Below are 18,909 nucleotides of genomic sequence, written 5' to 3'. Positions count from 1 at the left end.
CAGGCCAAACTGCTGCCCTGGGGTCACGTATGTGGGGACCCCATTCCCTTTGCTCCTTTACCTACCTCGTTCACTCTGTGACCTCAGGTGTTTCTGGGGTGTTCCTCTCCTAGTCTCATAGCACTTACTCCATCCCCATCACTGCCAGTGGCCATCCTCCTTGTGCCAGAGGGCATGGTGTTGGGCAGGGGAAGAGGCACCACTATCATCTTCATTTAGTGCATCTGCAGGCCGTGAATTGGTGATTTCAGATCAGGGCTCTGTGGCAAGCACTATGGGAGTTACTGAAAAGGGGTTCTGACTCAGACCCCAAAAGAGGGTTCTTAGAGCTCCTGCAAGAAAGAATTCAGAGTGAGTCCACAGAGTAGAGTGAAAGTAAGTTTATCAGAGAAGAAAGGAAACAAGGGCCAGGCGCGGTGGCTCATGCCAGTAATCCCAGCACCTTGGGAGGCCGAGGCAGGAGGATAGTTTGAGCCTGGGCAAAAAACTGAGCCCCCATCTCTACAAAATAAATAAATAAAAGGGAAGTAAAGAAACAGAAGAGGGCCGGGCACAGTGGCCCATGCCTATAATCCCAGCACTTTGGGAGGCCGAGGTGGGCGGGTCAGCTGAGGTCAGGAGTTCAAAGCCAGCCTGACCAACATAGAGAAACCCCATCTCTACTATAAATACAAAATTAGCCGGGTGTGGTGGCACATGCCTGTAAACCCAGCTACTCGGGAGGCTGAGGCAGGAGAATTACTTGAATCCAGGAGGTAGAGATTGCAGTCAGCCAGGATTGCACCACTGCATTCCAGCCTGGGCTGCAAGAGCGAAACTCCGTCTCAAAAAAAAGAAAAGAAACAAAAGAATGGCTACTCCATAGGCAGAGCAGCCCCCACGGCTGCTGGTTGGCTATTTTTACGGTTATGCCTTGATCATATACTAATAAACAAGGGGTGGGTTACTCATGAGTTTTCCAGGAAAAGGGTGCGGATTTCCCAGAACTGAGGGTCCCGTCTCCTTTTAGACCATGTAAGGTAACTTCCAGATATTGCCATGATATTTGTAAACTGTCTGGCACTGGTGGGAGCATCTCTTAGCATGCTAATATATTATAATTAGCATATAATGATCAGTGAGTCCGGGCGTGCTCACACCTGTAATCCCAGAACTTTGGGAGGTCGAGGTGGGCAGATCACTTGAGGTCAGGAGTTCGAGACCAGCCTGGGCAACATGGTGAAACCCCATCTCTACTGAAAAAAAAAAAAAAAAAAAAAAAGAACAGCAAGGATGATCAGAGGTCACTTTCATCACCTTCTTGTTTTTTGCATGTTTGTACCGGCTTGTTTATCTCATTCTGTTTTATCAGCAGGGTCTTGTGACCTGTATCTTGTGCCAACCTCCTATCTCATCCTGTGACTAAAAATGCCTAACCTCCTGGGAATGCAGCCCAGCAGGTCTCAGCCTCATTTTACCCAGCCCCTGTTCAAGATGGACTCGCTCTGGTTCAAACGCCTCAGACAGGAACACATGAAGATGAGCGAGCATTGCTGTGTTCTAGACATGGTGACATGGTTAGGCTTTATGTCCCCACCCAAATTTCATCTTGAATTGCAATTCCCATTGTCCCCATGTGTCAAGGGAGAGACCAGGTGGAGGTCATTGAATCATGGGGGCAGTTTTCCCCATGCTGTTCTCGTGATAGTGAGTGAGTTCTCATGAGATCTGATGATATTATAAGATGCTGTTCCCCGCTTCGATCGGCACTTCTCCTTCCTGCCACCTTGTGAGGAAGGTGCCTTGCTTCCCCTACGCCTTCTGCGATGGTTGTACATTTCCGGAGGCCTCCGCAGCCATGCCAAACTGTGAGTCAATTAAACCTCTTTCCTTTATAAATTACCCAAACTCAGGTAGTTCTTTTTGTTTTTCGTTTTGAGATGGAGGCCCAGGCTGGGGTACAGTGGCACGCTGTCAGCTCACTGCAACCTTTGCTTCCCAGTTTCAAGCAATTCTCCTGCTTCAGCCACCCCAGTAGCTGGGACTACAGGTCCGAGCCACCACACCTGGCTAATTGTTGTATTTTTAGTAGAGATGGGGTTTCACCATGTTGGCCAGGCTGGTCTCAAACTCCTGACCTCAGGTGATCTGCCCACCTCAGCCTCCCAAAGTGCTGGGATTACAGGTGTGAGCCACCGTGCCCAGCCTCAGGCAGTTTTCTATAGCAGTATGAAAAACGGACTAATACACATGGACATGCAGTATAGAAAGCACATCCACTACCACTTCCTCCTAGATTGTCAACACATCTCTGAGAGGACCCAGAAGAGGAATCTGTTGTTTGCAAAGGAGAAAATGAAAGGTGCAGTTTGGCTGACATTTGTGGAGTACCTGTTATTTCTTAGACACTTAGGTTTATCTCTGCGACAGAACAGAACTATAAGTGGCCCAGGCATCTGAGTCAATCCCTAGACCCACGTCTGTCAGGTGGGGCTGGGTCCCGACACGAACAGCAGCCAGAACAGGTCCCTCCAGGCCATGGTCCTGTGGAAGCTTCAACCCTTTCAACTAGGGTTGGAGCCTGGTGCCCCATGGTGGTGAGCTGCAGCCTCTACCCACCAAACCCAAGGCCAGCCTGAGACAAGCCACCAGTTCACACCCTTGTTTTGCAAGTGGAAAACCTCAGTCCAGAGAAAGACCCAGGTTTGCTGAGACAGAACAACTTTCATATTTGCCTTGTGGAATGTAAGTTGTCTGGTGAAGCATTATTGCTCTTCTTGTTACCAGAAATCAAAATTGAGAGGATCGGCCGGGTACAGTGGCTCATGTCTGTAATCCCAGCACTTTGGGAGGCCGAGGCCGGCAGATCACTTGAGGTCAGGAGTTTGAGACCAGCCTGGCCAACATGGTGAAACCCCATCTCTACCAAAAATATAAAAAATTAGTCGGGTGTGGTGGCACGTGCCTGTAATCCCAGCTACTCAGGAGGCTGATTGGGAGAATTGCTCCAACCCAGGAGGCGGAGGTTGCAGTGAGCCAAGATCGTGCCACTGCACTCCAGCCTGGGTGACAGAGTGAGACTTCATCTCAAAAAAAGAAAAGAAAAAAATTGAGAGGATCAAGGCAGAACACTGATGTTTGCTGAGCCTTCCTTTATTCTCCTTACCTTGAGATAGATGTGATGAGCTCATTTTACAGAGAGGAAAAGTGAAACTCAGGGAGGCTAAAGAAATTACTTTCCCAGGCTCATGCAACCAGCCAATGGCAGAGCCAGGATTTGGACCCAGGTCTATCTGACTCTAAGCTCACCCTGCCAGATCCATGGAGTTTCACCTCTGGCCCCCTCTTCCCCAACAGTCCCCCCACCAACTTCTTGGTGTCCTGATCTGGGACAGCAGAACGTCAGCACTGAGAAGTCCTTTTCTCCCTACTTGGGTGTCACCGTGTCATTCAGACACAGTTACCACTCCTTGGCCTGAGCAGGGGAGGGAGACTTGGGGTTGGGAAGAGACGCTGGGCAGGGGAAACCTGGGGGCTTCTGGTGGGGATGGGTTAGTGGGTTTGAGAATCTAAGCCAGAATTGGAGACCTAGGTAGCTATGAGATCTTGAGCAAGCCTCTTTACCTCTGTGAGCCTCAGGTTTCTCAGCAAAAAATTGGGAAATTATACCAATACTTTGACAGTCCCACTTAGAAAAAAAAAACAATCCAGGTTTGGAGTTAGACTTTGGAGTTAGATTTTGTTCCAAACCCCTTGTTCCAAACCCCAGATCTCCCACTGACTAGCTGTGTGGTCTGGAGTCAGTTACTTGACATTTCTGTGCAGATTTTGGACCCTGAATCTGTAAAGTGGGTTGTTGTGGGGATTTAGTGAGGTGACTGAGCTGGGAGCACTTTGGAAAAGGTGAGGCTTTACAAATGATGCTGGTTTTTAGCACTGCCCTGGAACAGGGGCTGTAGGATGGCTACCAGAAACTGGCACCCCTCAACCTTTCCCCTGAACCTAGGCACATTAGTTCTCATTCTGCATCCTATGCACCCACCAAACGGCTTTCTCCAAACCCGGCACCCCACTTCTTTCCACCTTGCCTGAGGACCTGAAGCCTCTTCCCTGTTCCCACCTTGTTCTAGTTCCAAACTGCAAAGGATGGCCTGAGTTTCCATTCTTCATCCTGGAGGCTCCAGCTGCAGCCTCAATCTTCTGCCCCGAGAGAATCCATTTGATTTGGTTTGATCCTTGGGAGATGGGAGGGCCAGCTCCAAGGCCTGTGACCAAAACCTTTCAGTCACCCTGAAGTCCCATAACCCCATCTTTCTTGAACCAAGCCTGCTCTGGTGCCCAAAAGGAAGGGGTCTCAGCCGTGGGGGCCCACAGGAGACTTTTGCTGTGATCCAGTTTTATTGACTATGCTGCTAGTCTGGCACCCCCAGCACTCCCGTCCCCCTCCCATCTCTGGCCCAGTAGTGGTGTTGAGAGTACCAGGGAGACAGTGGGAGGAGGGAGTAAGGGCTGCAGAGTGAGAGAGGCTGACAGGCAGGAGACAGGGACTCTAGGGGACTGAGGACTGAAAAAGCGGCCCAGCTGAGGGCAGGGACACGTCCTTGCTTGGTCCAGTGACCGTTTACTCTGGACTCTGGGTAAGTGGGCTCAGCCTGCTTGGGGCTCTGGAGAACTCCCCCAGGCTGGGGTCTGGGATGGAGGGAAGGAGTTCGTGCTTTGCAGGGCCAGGGGCCTTCAAAGGCCTAAGGTCCTGCTTGGGTCTTGCTCTGCATCTGGACACACCTGTCACACTAGGAGAGCCATCTGATGACTGCAAGTGTGCGTGCACACTCTTGTGCATGGCTGTGAACTGGAATGTGTCCCTGTGTGAGTGGCTGTGCCGGTCTGTGCAGGATGTCTTCTCCAGAACCCATATCTGTCTCTACTGTTGGGTGGAGGGCCAGACCCACAAGGCCATGGATTTCTGTCCTTTGCTTCCTCAGTTCATTCCATGTCCCACACCCTGTGGGTGACCTGGTGTGCCCTTATTTCCCACTAGCTACTGCTGCCTCGGAGCCATGAGGACCTGGATGTCATGAGACATGTGTCTCCAGGACTCATGTCTCCATTTTCTCTGCTACACTTCTCTAACTTGCGAGGCCCTGGCTGCTGGGCTGCTCACAGGACAGGCTGTCCGTGCCTCCAGCACACTGTCTAGGAGATGGAGTGGTCAGCTCGGAGTGGCCCTTTTCTCTGTCCTCTCGTCCCCAGGCTTGGAGAAATGGATGATCGGCTAAGGGGCTGGGTAGATGGGCCCTGCTTCCGGGGCATAGGAAAATCTGCAGCATGGGCTCTCCCACCTCCACCTCCCCTCTGCTTGCTCCTCAGATGGCTGCCGCATGCCGCTGCCTCTCCCTGCTGCTCCTGTCCACCTGTGTGGCTCTGTTGCTGCAGCCACTGCTGGGTGCCCGGGGAGCCCCACTGGAGCCATTGTACCCAGGGGACAATACCACACCGGAGCAGATGGCCCGGTGCACAGCTGAGCTCCGTAGATACATCAACATGCTGACCAAGCCTAGGCATGTGCCATGGACAGGGAGAGAGATCCCAGCCCCTGGGACCCTGGGCCCACTCCACATTCCTGGCCACACCCTATCCCCAGCCCAAGCCCCATCTCCAGCCCCAGTCCCAGCCCCTTCCAGGCCACTCTTGGGGAAACAGAGCATCTGTGCTGACCAGGCCTGGGCCCATGTGCCCTGGGCAAGAGGGTGCCTACAGGCAGATATGAAACCGGTGGGCTGGCACCTGGGCACAGTGCTTCCAGGTATGGGGAAAGAGACAAAGAGGACACGCTGGCCTTCTCAGAGTGGGGTCCTCCCATGCTGCTGCCCCCAGGTGAGTTTGACTCCCTACCCTGTCTGTCCAGCTCCCTGGGGCTGAAATGGGGATGGTGGGACTGAATCAGGGCTTGAAAAGGTGTGGTGGCGGGTGGAAGAGGGAGAACAGGAGCCCAGGGCTGGCCTGAGGCCTCCTGACGCACGAGGCCTGCCCCCCACACTGCCATGTTCCACTCTGTCCTCACAGAGAGCTCAGCCCGCTGGACTTGTAATGCTACCTCCTGCCCCCTACCACTCCACGGGCAGTGCCAGCCCAGCTCTCCCCTCCACACTGTTGGCTCTGGCCGAAGCTCGCTCCCTGTTCCTGCACAGGCTCAATAAAGCAAGTCAAAGCCACAGCTTATCTCTGTGTCTCTGTGGACCCCTGGTGGGGGGCAGCAGGAAGAGCCAAATGCATGGAAAGGGGAGGGCAGGGCAGAGGCAACAGGGAAAGCAGGCTGTGCTCGTAAATCATCCAGAACGTCCATGAGGTCATCAGTCACTCAGCTCATCCTCTCCACAGAGGGACAAGTTGTGGCCAGAGGAAGGCAGGGACTCCTCTGTGGTCATTCGGCAATCGGTGAAGTGGCAGTCTTGAGCTTGAATCTTCCCAGTTCAGCACCTGTAGACCCTCCTGACCCAGCCCCATGACAACCCTGCCCCAAGTGCACCAGTGCTTTCCTGTGGCTGAGGCAGCAGGAGCACCAAAAGGTACGCTAAAGCATCCTTGGCATGGGGGCAGGGGCATCAGCCCAGCATGGAGGCACAATTCTGGTGCTATGGCAGTCATGGCTGCATCCAGGGGCCTGAGCTGCTGTCCAGAAATTTGGAGAGAATGAGCTGTCCGGAGAGGTAGTGAAATCCTGGGCGCAGGAGGTATTCAAGCTGCTGTGGAAAGGGAGGAGGCTAGATTAGCTGAGAGTTCCAGCCACTGCCATGAGTCCAATCTGTGGATTCCACACTCCAGCTCTGGGAGGGCAAGGACCTGGATCCTGCCCCAGGGAGGACTGCCCGGAGTCCCAGTGCACCTGTCTCTTCCTGGCCCTTCTCAGTCATCCTGAATAGGTGGGGACAGAGCGCGTGTGTGTGCATATGTGTAAAGGGGAGAAGTGAGGAAACTAGAATGTGTCTGGTTCCTAGAATGGCTTCTCCTGCCTCCCCCACATGCTTGGCCTGAAGGGATGGGGTTATGGGTTTGGAGGATGAGGGGTCCACTTTCCTGAGCTGCACAGACCCCATGGAAGTGACTCCACAATTGTGTTTCCCCTCAAGTCCTGACTCAATCTGGTGTGTGCAAATGACCTGGAAGTAGAACCAGGTCCTAAAAGGCAAAGAGCTTTAAGAGGATGCAGCTGCTTGGCTCAGATTGATTTTTTGTTTTTGGAGACAGGTGTTGCTCTGTCACCCAGGCTGGAGTGCAGTGGCATGAGCACAGCTCACCGTAGCCTTGACCTCCTGGACTCAAGCGATCCTCCTGCCTCAGCCTCCGAAGTAGCTGAAACTACAGGCACATGCCACCATGTCCAGCTAATTTTTTTATTTTTGTACAGACAGGGTCTTGGTATGTTGCCCAGCCTGGTCTCAAACTCCGGAGCTCAAATAATCTGCTCACCTCAGCCTCCCAAAGTGCTCGGATTACAGGTGTGAGCCACCATGCCCGACCTCAGGTTGATTCTTAAATCCAAGGGGTGTCTGGATAGAGAGATGGCTTCAGCAAGAGAACAGTTTGAGTCTGAATAAGGGAGCCTGAAGTCCCAGCATTTTCTCTGGCAGCTTAAGGGGATGGGGTGAGAATGGGGAGAGGTGTGGATACTTCCTAGAGCCAGGAGTTCGCAACCTGGAGACATACCTGGGTCTGAGAGTAGGATCAGGGCAGGGGGCTCTGCCCCCACCAAGCCTCTCTGATGGCCAAGGGAGCCCCCAGAAGAGAGAGAGCCACCCTCACGCCCAGCTTCTCAGGGACAGGCCCTGGCCAGGTCCACCCCTTCCCCTGCTCTGCTCACCCCAGAAGAGCTTAGAAGTCCAGGAGGCAAAGGTGGCCCCCTATACTCTGCACGGTAAGGGGCAAAGGCACCTCTTCTTGTTGCTGTGCCAACTCTGACAGCCCAAGCTGGGCTGTTTGGTAGAAACTTGGGTGAGGTGGGACTGGGGGTGTGTCTAGCTGAAGCTCTCCTTTGAGGTTCCCGCTTCTCTCACCTCTGCCCTCCCTCTGCGTTGGAGTCTCCCCTACGCTGGTGGTGGTGTGTGGGGTGAGGTGGGGGAAGGTTGCTGGGGGAGTGAGGGGAGGACCCTTCCACCCAGCAGCTGAGGTCTTTTTCTCCCACAGCAGGAACTCCAGGGTTCCCCCTCCCCGTCGAAGGACTGGTCCCTCCCCGGCCCACAGAAGTCACTGAAGCAACAGAGATTTGTCTTTATTGTTTTCGCTGAGGGGGATGAGGAAGGGTTGAGGCCCCTCTCAATATAAAAGGGTTGGTGGAGGGCCAGGCGTCTGGAAGCCAAGCCCCAGCCTGGAGAAGGAAGCCCCAGGGCGCCAGTATCTCCCTGCACGCCCACCCCCGAGGGCTTCCTCTCGCTCCCACCCAAGCTGCCCCCAGTCCCGAGGCCCTTAGTTCGGTGCTGACCGTACAGGCTGTCCTACCTGGGGCCCCAGGAGGTTGGTGGTCGGGGTTCCGAGGTGTTCAGCCACTGGGGTTTCGTGGTGGTCCATGGAGGGGGTTTCGTGGCTTTCGGTGGGGAGGTGTTCGTGGCGTTTGCAATTTTCTTGTGGTTTTTAGATTTCTTTGTGCTGAGAACACGTCTTTGCAGCGGTCATGAGGCTGCTCCCAGAGCCCAGCTTGGGCCGCGATGCGCGTGGGGGTGCCCGGCGGCGTCCGTGTCCCCCCGCACCCTCCGTCGTCCTCCCTCCCAACCTCGCGCCCTCCGCCGGATCACCTGCTGTTGAAGAGCCTCCCCACGTACTTCTTGATCGAGCCTAAGTTCAGCCAGCTGGCGGCCCTGGACTGCTGCGGCACCTGCAGCCCCTCGCCCAGGGCGCCCTCCGGCGGCAGCAGCAGCCACACGAGGCCGGCCACGACCAGAGCGCATGAGCAGCGCAGAGCCCGCGTCTGGAGGGGGCAGGGCGGACAGAACCGCGGGCGGTCACGTGACCCCACGGCTGGGGTCGGCGCGATCCCTGACCGTAGCTTGCGGGTGTTCCGCGCCGTGGGCAGCCTGGCGTGCAGGGGCGCTCAGCCGAGGGACGTGGCTATTTCTGGGACACACACCAGTGCACGGACGCCCTAAGGGACATCCTGGTGCCCAGGGGAATGGTGCACACCTGGACATGCCCGGTGATGCACGCAGAAAGCATCGAGGTAAAAATGAACGGGGAGACACCCCTAAGGTGTACGCACGAGGACGGCATAAAACCATTGGTCAGCTCCCTAATCTCACCGACCTCTCTCCCGCAAATTCCTTACTTATCGCCCTCCTTTCTCCCTGCCCTTCCCTCGAAGTGTCAGTCAGGTTGTCCTCAGCCCAGAAGACTCTTCCTCCAGACATCCTCATGGCCGGCTCTGTCGCCCCCTGGAGGCATTAGCTCAAAATCCACCTTTTAAATGGGTCTTACCCTGACACCCCTGTTTAAAATTGCAACCCGGCAGCGTGCGGTAGATGACACCTGTAATCCCAGCACTTTGGGAGGCCAAGGCGGGCGGATCACTTGAGCCCATGAGTTCGAGACCAGTGTGGGCAAAAGACAGAGAGCCCTGTCTCAACAATTTAAAAAATAAATTTAAAAAAATTGCAACCCAACCCCTCATCTTGCTTTTTCTTGCTCTATTTTTGCACTTTCTTTTTTCTTCTTGTTTTTTTTTTTTTTTCTTTAGACAAGGTCTTGCTTTGTTGCCCAGGCTGCAGTATAGTGTAGGGATCATGGCTCACGGCAGCCTCAAACTCCTGGGCTCAGGCCATCCTCTTGCTTCAGCCTCCCAAGTAGCTAGGTCTACAGGTGCACACAACCATGCCCAGCTAAATTTTAATTTTTTGTAGAAATGGAGTCTTGCTAGGTGGCCCAGGCTGGTCTCAAACTCCTGGCCTCAAGCGATCTTCCTGCCTTGCCTCCCAAAGTGCTGGGATTACAGGTATGAGCTGCCACACCTGGCCTGCACTTTCTAACTTATATATTCTATATTTATTATATTTATGTCCGATCCCTTCCCAGCGGCATCTCCTCCCTCAGTGTAGGCATCATTAATTGCAGCTGGGCTCTTTGCTTATTTTGTCTATTGATGGATCGCAAGCACCTAGAACAGTGCCTGGCACTTAGCAGATACTCAATAATACATATTAAATGAATGACTAACAGTTACACACAGGAACGCCAGCCTGATGATTCACACACCCAATGCACAGATAATTTTGTGCCTGCAACACACCATGATTCACAGACTACGATGCCCATAAACATGATGAACACCCCCAGAGCTCCTAAGCCCCTCAACCCTCTTTTAACCGGGAACTCCACTCATCCCCACCACCCCAAGCAGGGATAAGAAGCCTTAGTAGCTGTCCTGACCATCAGAATGGCAGACGAGGCTGCCCTGGCCTAACTCCTTCATGCCCTTAGTGAGCCTGAGGAGGGCCCTTGGTGTCAGCCCCCATCCCCAGGCTCCTAGAGAATACAGCTGATAGGGGGCCCAAACTTGGCCACCGGACATTACCATGGTGCTGGGCAGGTGCAGAGGAGCACAGCAAAGCGTCTCTGGCCAGGACCTGAGTCCCTTTATATTCCTAAGGATCCATGCCCCCTTTCCCGCTAAAGTTCCACTTCCAGCGCAGCCTTCTTTTCCTGCCCCTGTGTCATGACCTGAAAGTCCGGAACAGAGAGAAGGTGGGGGTGGAAGCACATGGGCTACCAGCTGTTCTGACCAGGGCACAGTCCCTGCCAGGGGCCCAGAGGTGGGGGTGGAAGCACATGGGCTACCAGCTGTTCTGACCAGGGCACAGTCCCTGCCAGGGGCCCAGAGGTGTGGGTGGCAGAGGCAGGGAGGCCTGGGGAATAGGGTAATGTTTTGCTCCAAGTATACAGATCCAAGGAGAAACTGGCTCTGGGGTTGAGAGGGGGCTGTGCTTTTCCCAGGGGCTACTGTCAGGGAGTTATGCTGAGACCAGATGCCCCTCCCCATCTGGCTAGATCCAAGGTGCCTCCTTTCCCTACAGGGCTGCTGTGGGGTCCCAGCACCCCTATTCCCCTCCCTAGGCCTGCTGCCATGGGGAGGGGGTGGGGTTACAGTTTCTGGTTCCAGGATTGCAGGCCCCACTGCACAGCTTGGAGATTTTCTCAGCCTGCCTGGCCATTTTGGAGCCCCTGAGGCATGACCTGCTAAGCCTTCTGGAGGGTGGTGGGTCTTGACTGCTTGGATGATGAACTTAGGCCTTGGCTGCCTCAGGCCACAGAGCCTCAGCTGTGTGGCCTGTCAGGTCGCCTCTACCCGTTCAATATTGCCACCTTTCTGGGGCAAGGTTGTGAAATGTGCGCCGATTCTTCGTGCCCACCCCAACCCCAGAAGGGGCACACTAGGAAGAGCAAGGGCTTCTGGGTAGGAATCCTAACTTCACTACCTCCTGGCTGTGTGACTTTGATTAAGGGACATCATCTCCCCTGAGCCTCCACATCCTCATCTGTGAAATGGAGCTGGTCAGGACTGTTGTGAAGATGGATTTGGATTATGTAGCTCAGCCTCTGGACAGCTCCCGGCACATGCTAGATGATTAACAGGCGTGAGCCCCTCCATTCATGAAAGAAACGCTTTCTCCCATCTCCACTTCGGAAAGTGTCTCATCTTCTGGCCTCTTCTCCTTATTAAAACCCGCTCCTGGCCAGGCATGGTGGCTCATGCCTGTAATGCCAGCACTTTGGGAGGCTGAGGTAGGAGGATTACTAGAACCCAGGAGTTTGAAACTAGCCTAAGCAACATAGAGAGACCTTGTCTCTACAAAAAATTTTTTAAAAGCTAGGTGTGGCCGGGCATGGTGGCTCACGCCTGTAATCCCAGCACTTTGGGAGGCCGAGGTGGGCAGATCACCTGAGGTCAGGAGTTCGAGACCAGCCTGACCAACATGGAGAAACCCAGTCTTTATTAAAAATACAAAATTAGATGGGCGTGGTGGTGCATGCCTCTAATCCCAGCTACTCGGGAGGCTGAGGCAGGAAAATCGCTTGAACCCGGGAGGCAGAGGTTGCGGTGAGCCAAGATCGTGCCATTGCACTCCAGCTTGGGCAACAAGAGCGAAACTCCATCTCAAAAAAAAAAGCTATGTGTGGGTGGCACATGCCTGTAGTCCCAGGTACTGGGGAGGCTGAGGTAGGAGGATTGCTTGAGACTGGGAAATTGAGGCTGCAGTGAACCAGGATTGCGCCACTGCACTTCCAGCCTGGGTGACAGAGCAAGACTCTGTCTCAAAACAACAACAAAAACAAACAAACAAGCAAACCCTGCTTTTGGTGGGGGTGTGAGAAACTCAATGTCAATGTCACTGAAGTTTATGGGATGGCTCAGTAGCCAAGTGAGACCAGGACTGCATTTCTATGGAGCCAATAATCTCTAGAAAAAGAAATGAGATTACCATGAAAAAATTCCATAGTACAGGGTGGGAGGAGATATCTAGGGACCAGTGTACCCTAAATACCAGTAAACAGGCTATTCCTTATCCCCATTAGTCACAGCCCAGTGCTGAACATCCCCCCGCCCCTACAAGAGCTCAAACGATGTGTCCTTTTGCAGTCTCAGCTGTCCTAACAAACCCAGGCTCTTTTGCAGGCACTGAGGGCTCTCAGCCCCTCACTCTTCTGGACTCCCTTACTAATTCCGGGAACTGTGGAGGGTTATGGGGAGGGAGGAAAGGCGGAAGAAAGGAAAGGATGACGCTCAGAGGCTGCCTGCCAACCTCTGAGGGCAGGAGGCAGTGGTGGCAGCACTGTGATGGGCAGGACGAGGGAATGCGGCTTGAGGACACAGCTCCAGGTGGGTATCCCTGTCAATCACCCCTTAAACTCTGACTGAAAGCTGCCATTTAAATGGACCTTCCAAATTCACTGTGGAGTATGTGCCCAGATTCCCAGAGAGCAGCAGGACAGGGGCTCCAAGTTGGTGTGTGACCATTTGGACCGGCCCATTTCCAGGGCCCCTGAGATAAGCCCCGTGGGCTTCCTGTGAGGCATGATGGTTCTCAAATATCATTCTCTGCTACCCACTGTGGAACAGACCCAATGATAGTGATCTTGAGTCTCCTGGCTGACTTGCCCCAGACTGACCATCCAACCCACTCTGGGACCACCGCTACTCCTCTCTGCTGGGGGTGGCCCAAACCTGGCCTCCCAGGGGCTCACTCCTTCCTACCTGCCCTCCAGTGCATCTGGGGTGCTGGTGACATCCCGAGAGAGACACAGAGAGACGCCATTAGCTAGGCTGCAGACCGTGGAGAGCAGCTGGCCTAGGAGGGGCCTGGCTGCCCCGTACAGCATCACTGCATTTTTTTTTTAAAGTCCCATAGAAGCCCTTTCCCCTTGGTGAGGGAGTCTCATGGTGTCCTGTGTTCTGCCCTCTAGACTGCATGCTTCCTGAGGGCAGCTGGGGTCTTGTTCAGCTCTGAACTTTCAGCATCTGGCACAGTGCCCAGCTCACCGTGGGCCTCCTTGGATGCTTAGGGGGTGGGTGGAGGTGGGAGGGAGGCAGGAGGAAGGGAGGGAGGAGCAGAAGGGAAGGAGGGACTCATGGATCAATGGATGTGACCCACAAAGGGACAAAGGGACAGATGAATGAGCGAACAAATGCATGGCCTGGCTCACCTCATCGGGCCTGGAAGCAGCTGCCACCCGTCCTCACGTGTCCATGTGCTTAGCTTCACATGTGGATATGGAAGAGGCAGAGGGAGGAAACCGAGGGACCCCCCATCTCATCTGTGGGCTCCTCCAAAACGGGCTTGTGTCTCCTCCTCTCTTGGATCGTCCTTGCTCCTCTGCTCCCCCAAACCTGAGGCTGGGCCACGCCTGGCCTTCAACTGCCCCTTATTACCTCCCAGGACTCTTCTCATCTGGGACTTGCTAGGGCAGGAAGGGCAGTGTGGCCTGGGCACAGGGGCCAGGGAAGAGGAAAAGGTGGCCTCTCCCAGCCTCCTCCTCCCCCCAGCGTTCTTCCCCCAGCCCTCCTCCTCCCTGGCCCTCCTCCCCACCTCTCCTGAGCGGGCCCATCCTGCCCTCTAGGCTACAGTTCCAGCGCTCACGACGGAGCTGGAACTCAGGATGGAACTCAGGATGGGACTGAAACTGGAGCAGGCCCAGGTGTGCAGCGTCCCGCAGGGTCTCAGCCAGGTCGGGGTCCCTCCAGCAGAGCTGCTTCTGCCGCTGGGAAAACTTCAGCATCAGCAGGTCACACTGCTTCAGGTGGGCCCCGCCCCGTGTTGGGGCCACCGCAGCGCCCAATCCTGGGAATGGCGTCAAGACCTCCCACCCCGTCAGGCTGGAGAGGGCAAGAAGAGGGAGATGGGTGAGCCTTGGGGATGGTGGCGTGGGGCAGATGAAGGGAAGGGGGCCTTCTCGGGGGCTTCATTTACTGCCCTTCTGGGTGGCAGGCTGACCCCATGGGGGTCCCATCCCCATTTTACAGATTAGGAAACCAAAGTTCCTGGAACAAGGGTTGCTGCAGGACCTTAAACCCAAGTTTTCCAGATTCCGATCTCTGCTCTTCTTATCCACCCTGTTTCCCAAACTTGCCCAGTTAGAAAAATCATCTGGGGTGCTTATTAAAAATACACTTTCCCAGGATCCATGCTGGGCAATTCGGAGTCTACTGGTCTGGAATTGAGCCTGGAAATATGTATATTTACCACATTCCCCGGCTAGCTTTTGTGATCCAAGAAGTTTGGGAAATAGCGCACATGGTATTTGTCGCTGCCTGGCCAGGAGAGCCACATTCCTAAGAGGAGGCCGGCAGAGGGGATGTGCACATTGAGCGGACACCCAGCCAATGTCCCCTGACATCCCTCTCTCCCTTACATAATGTTGCTGCCCAGGTAATCCCATACCAATCTAACATGTTTCCATACTTCCCAGATAGACCTTCAACCATCTGACCACTTGGTGCCTGCTACAAATAGATGCCTGGGGAGGGAAGGGGAGGAAAGGAAAGGAGGGGAGGGGAGGAAAGGGAAGAAGGGAAGGGAGGAAGGACTGATGGATGGTTGGATGAAGGTGAAGGAGCTGAATTCCCATCAGGCCATCAATCCCAGACTTCTTGTTCTCCTAGATCCAAAGTTCATCGATTCTGGAGCCAAGCTGCCAAATTCTAAGACTGAATTTATATCTGTGCGGTTTCCTTGTTTTTTCTCTTCTGGAAATTGGGGAGAGTGATCTTCTCTACCTCCTAGGGTTGCTGGGAGGATTATATGAAATGGACTAACCACATGCAGGCCTACCTTCCTGCTAACTGGAGTTTCCAAAATTTCTCTCATTTTGCAATATGCTTTACTCTCCAACTAAGCAGAGTCTCCCCTTTGTCCAGATAAGGAAATGATGGTTTAATGAGGAGGCTGTGACTGGCTTGGTCATTCAACATATTGGCAGCAGGGTGGAAATTGGAATTAGAGCTTGCCTTCTTTCTTCCCAGAAACTGTGAGATAGCTCTGCTGCTTCAAAATGTTTGCTGTCCTATACCCTGGTGCCCCCCAGTGTGGGTGGAATATACATCATTCCAGGACTCCCCCCCAACCGAAAGAAGTAACCCCATTCTGGGGCATCCTGACCTCATAGCCATGGTAAAAGAGCAAAAGTGGGTTGCGTGTGGTGGATCACGCCTGTAATCCCAGCACTTTGGATGGCCAAGGCAGGTGAATTTCTTGAGTCCAGAAGTTTGAGACCATCCTGGGTGACATAATGAAACCCCATCTCTACTAAAAATACAAAAATTAGCAGTGCATGATGGCACAAGCCTGTAGTCCCAGCTACTTGGGAGGCTGAGATGGATGGATAGCTTGAGCCTGAGAGGCAGAGGCTGCAGTGAGCTGAGATCGCGTCACTGCACTCCAGCCTGAGCAACAAAGTGAGACCCTGTATCCAAAAAAAAAAGAGCAAAGCAAAGGTGGAAGCAGGGGATAGCCCTTAGAGCTCCTGCTTGGATGTGGCACTTGCCACTGTTGCTCAGGTGCCACTGGCCAAGGCAAGTCCTGTGGTCAAGCCAGGAGTGGTTAGAGAGGCCCACATCCCTCTGAGCCAAGGGCACAGCTCTCCTGTTTGAAGCCACCTGCCTTAGTCAGGACGTCTGGCTGGATGCCACACCCTCTCTGTATGCCCCAGAAGTCAGAAGCCTCACCAGAGGTTATGCAGCCCGGCCAGGCCCCAGGTACCCTCAGAAATCACCCGTAGATTCCAGTCCCATCGTGGAGCATATCTCCAAAACCCCCAAGCAGAGGTAGGTGCTATTGGGCTCCCCCGGCCCAGCCTGGAGTTGGGCTCCTTTCCCAGACACGGTGAGGGTAGTAACCTGTTAATCATTAATCTGGGGGCAAATCGGTACATTTCCAGTCCACCAGTTCTACACTCAAACCCCTCCCTGCAGCCTGGCAGGAAACCCTCAGAGCTTGACCCTTGGCAGGTCCAGAGCAGAACAGGATGTCAAGCCCAGCTGAGGAGGCCACGCCTTGACTGGTTTCCAGTGTGGAGGGCAGCTTGGGGGCTGCAGAGCTACCTCGCCTTCAAACGCCCTCCTCCTCACCCTTCTGCTCACACAGTTCCCGTGTTTCAGAAACTAGACCTCCCTGGTAGCAGCTGATTGACTGACAGAGGGGAGAACAAGCAGGGAGTGATGGAAATTTTGGCCAATGAGGCTGCATATCCTTCAAGACCTGCCTCAAATGCCATTTTAATAGCTATTATTATCATTATAGCTACATTATATATCATATGACATATGATATATAACACATTATTATTATTTTACTTAAGTTCTGGGATACATGTGCAGAACATGCAGGTTTGTTATATAGGTGCACATGTGCCATGATGGTTTGCTGCACCCATCAACCCATGATCTAGGTTTTAAGCAAAGCTGCATGCATTAGGTATTTGTCCTACTGCTCTCCCTCCCCTTGTCCCCCACCTCCCGACAAGCCCCAGTGTGTGATGTTACCCTCCCTGTGTCCTTGTGTTCTCATTGTTCAACTCCCACTTATGAGAACATGTGGTGTTTGGTTTTCTGTTCCGGTGTTAGTTTGCTGAGAATGATGGTTTCCAGCTTCATCCATGTCCCTGCAAAGGACATGAACTCATTCTTTTTTGTGGCTGCATATTATTATTATTATTTTTTTTTTTTTTGAGACAGAGTCTTGCTGTGTGGTCCAGGCTGGAGTGCAGTGGCGTGACCTCAGCTCACTGCAACTTCCGCTTCCCAGGTTCAAGCAATTCTCCTGCCTCAGCCTCCCAAGTAGCTAGGACTACAGGTCCCTGCCACCATGCCCAGCTGATTTTTGTATTTTTAGTAGAGATGGGGTTTCACTTTGTTGGCCAGGCTGGTCTCAAACTCCTAACCTCAAGTGATCTGCCCACCACGGCCCCCCAAAGTGCTGGGATTACAGGTGTGAGCCACTGTGCCCAGCCCAAGCTGTGTTCTTGTCTGGGACTCCCCTATAGTGTGGAGTGAAGGCTCAAAGTTGGTTTGTCTAACTAAAGGCATCATCCTTGATTATGACTTCTGACATCTGGAGAGTGCCAGAATTCCCTAGGCTGCCCTTGAGGGGCTTAGGGAACCTCGTCTCTACAAAAAAAAATGTAATAATTAACCTGGCGTGGTGGTGTGCACCTGTGATCTTCTTCCTTTGCAGTACAAACTCTTATCCCTGCCTACTGGCCAATTGGCCAGGAACATGCACCCTGGTGTTTCAATCTCCAAACATTAACATTTTGCCTAACAACCAAACTATTCAGGTTCCTTTAGTAGTCCCTGTTTCCTCCTTCTCCACACACACCAGGCGGGCTGTACACTTCATTCTCTTTAGCAGGGGCAAAACATCTCTGCTGCACTCAGCACCAGGATAGCTGGTTGGCCCTTTCTTAGGACCCCAAATTTTCCTCCTCATAATACTAACAATTGGCCCATGTGTACTCACCTTCCTATCCCACTTTCTCTCCCAAAGGCTGAACTCCCTTGTCCAGGCAACCACCCAGAAACACATTAATACCATCATTCTCTTCTGCCAAGTCCAATATCAGTGCCTCAAGGAAAACAGCTCTGGGTAGGGTGTGCTGGCTCACGCCTGTAATCCCAGCACTTTGGGAGGCCAAGGTGGGCAGATCACCTGAGGTCAGGAGTTCAAGACCAGCCTGGCCAACATGGTGAAACCCTGTCTCTACTAAAAATACAAAAATTTGCCAGGCATGGTGGTAGGTGCCTACAGGCTGGAGGCTGGAGAATTGCTTGAACCCAGGAGGTGGATGTTGCAGTGAGCCGAGATTGTGTCATTACACTCCAGCCTGGGCAACAAGGGCAAGACTCCATCTGAAAAAAAAAAAAAAAAAAAAAGAAAACAATTGTGAAGTCAAACACCCACTGCTTCAAAACACAAACCTGAGTACAGCGCCCTATTCAGCAAGAAGCAGCCAGACAGTCAACAATGCCCCTCTTCCTTTTAAAGTTAAAGGCAAGAATGTTAGTCCAAACTGCACCATGTTGTAAGCTCCCTGCTATTTTGCAGATCTTGGTCAAAGTGAAACATTTCACAGGGGTTTGTGCTGTGAGAAACATCTTGCCTAACCACCTGACCACAAGGTGGACAAAGGCCCAACTCAAGAAATATCCCTATCATGTCTTGCTGGACAAAGATCCAAGGAACACCATGATGACATCCTGCTGGAACAAGGGCCAGAACAGCCACATCGTGGGAATGAATATCTCATCAATATCCTGCCGGGCAGCAAGCCATACTGCCCAGACCACTCCCACCCATACCTATAAATTGCCCCAGCCTGTAAGCAGTGTAGGCTCTGGCATTAGGCTGGTCTTCTGTAGGTTTTATGCTGGATGTAAAGCCTGCATTTGCTGTTAAG

The sequence above is a fragment of the Gorilla gorilla genome, chromosome 4, assembly GCF_029281585.2.
Source record: "Gorilla gorilla gorilla isolate KB3781 chromosome 4, NHGRI_mGorGor1-v2.1_pri, whole genome shotgun sequence".
Taxonomy (NCBI): Eukaryota; Metazoa; Chordata; class Mammalia; order Primates; family Hominidae; genus Gorilla; species Gorilla gorilla.
This window is presented reverse-complemented; position numbering follows the sequence as displayed.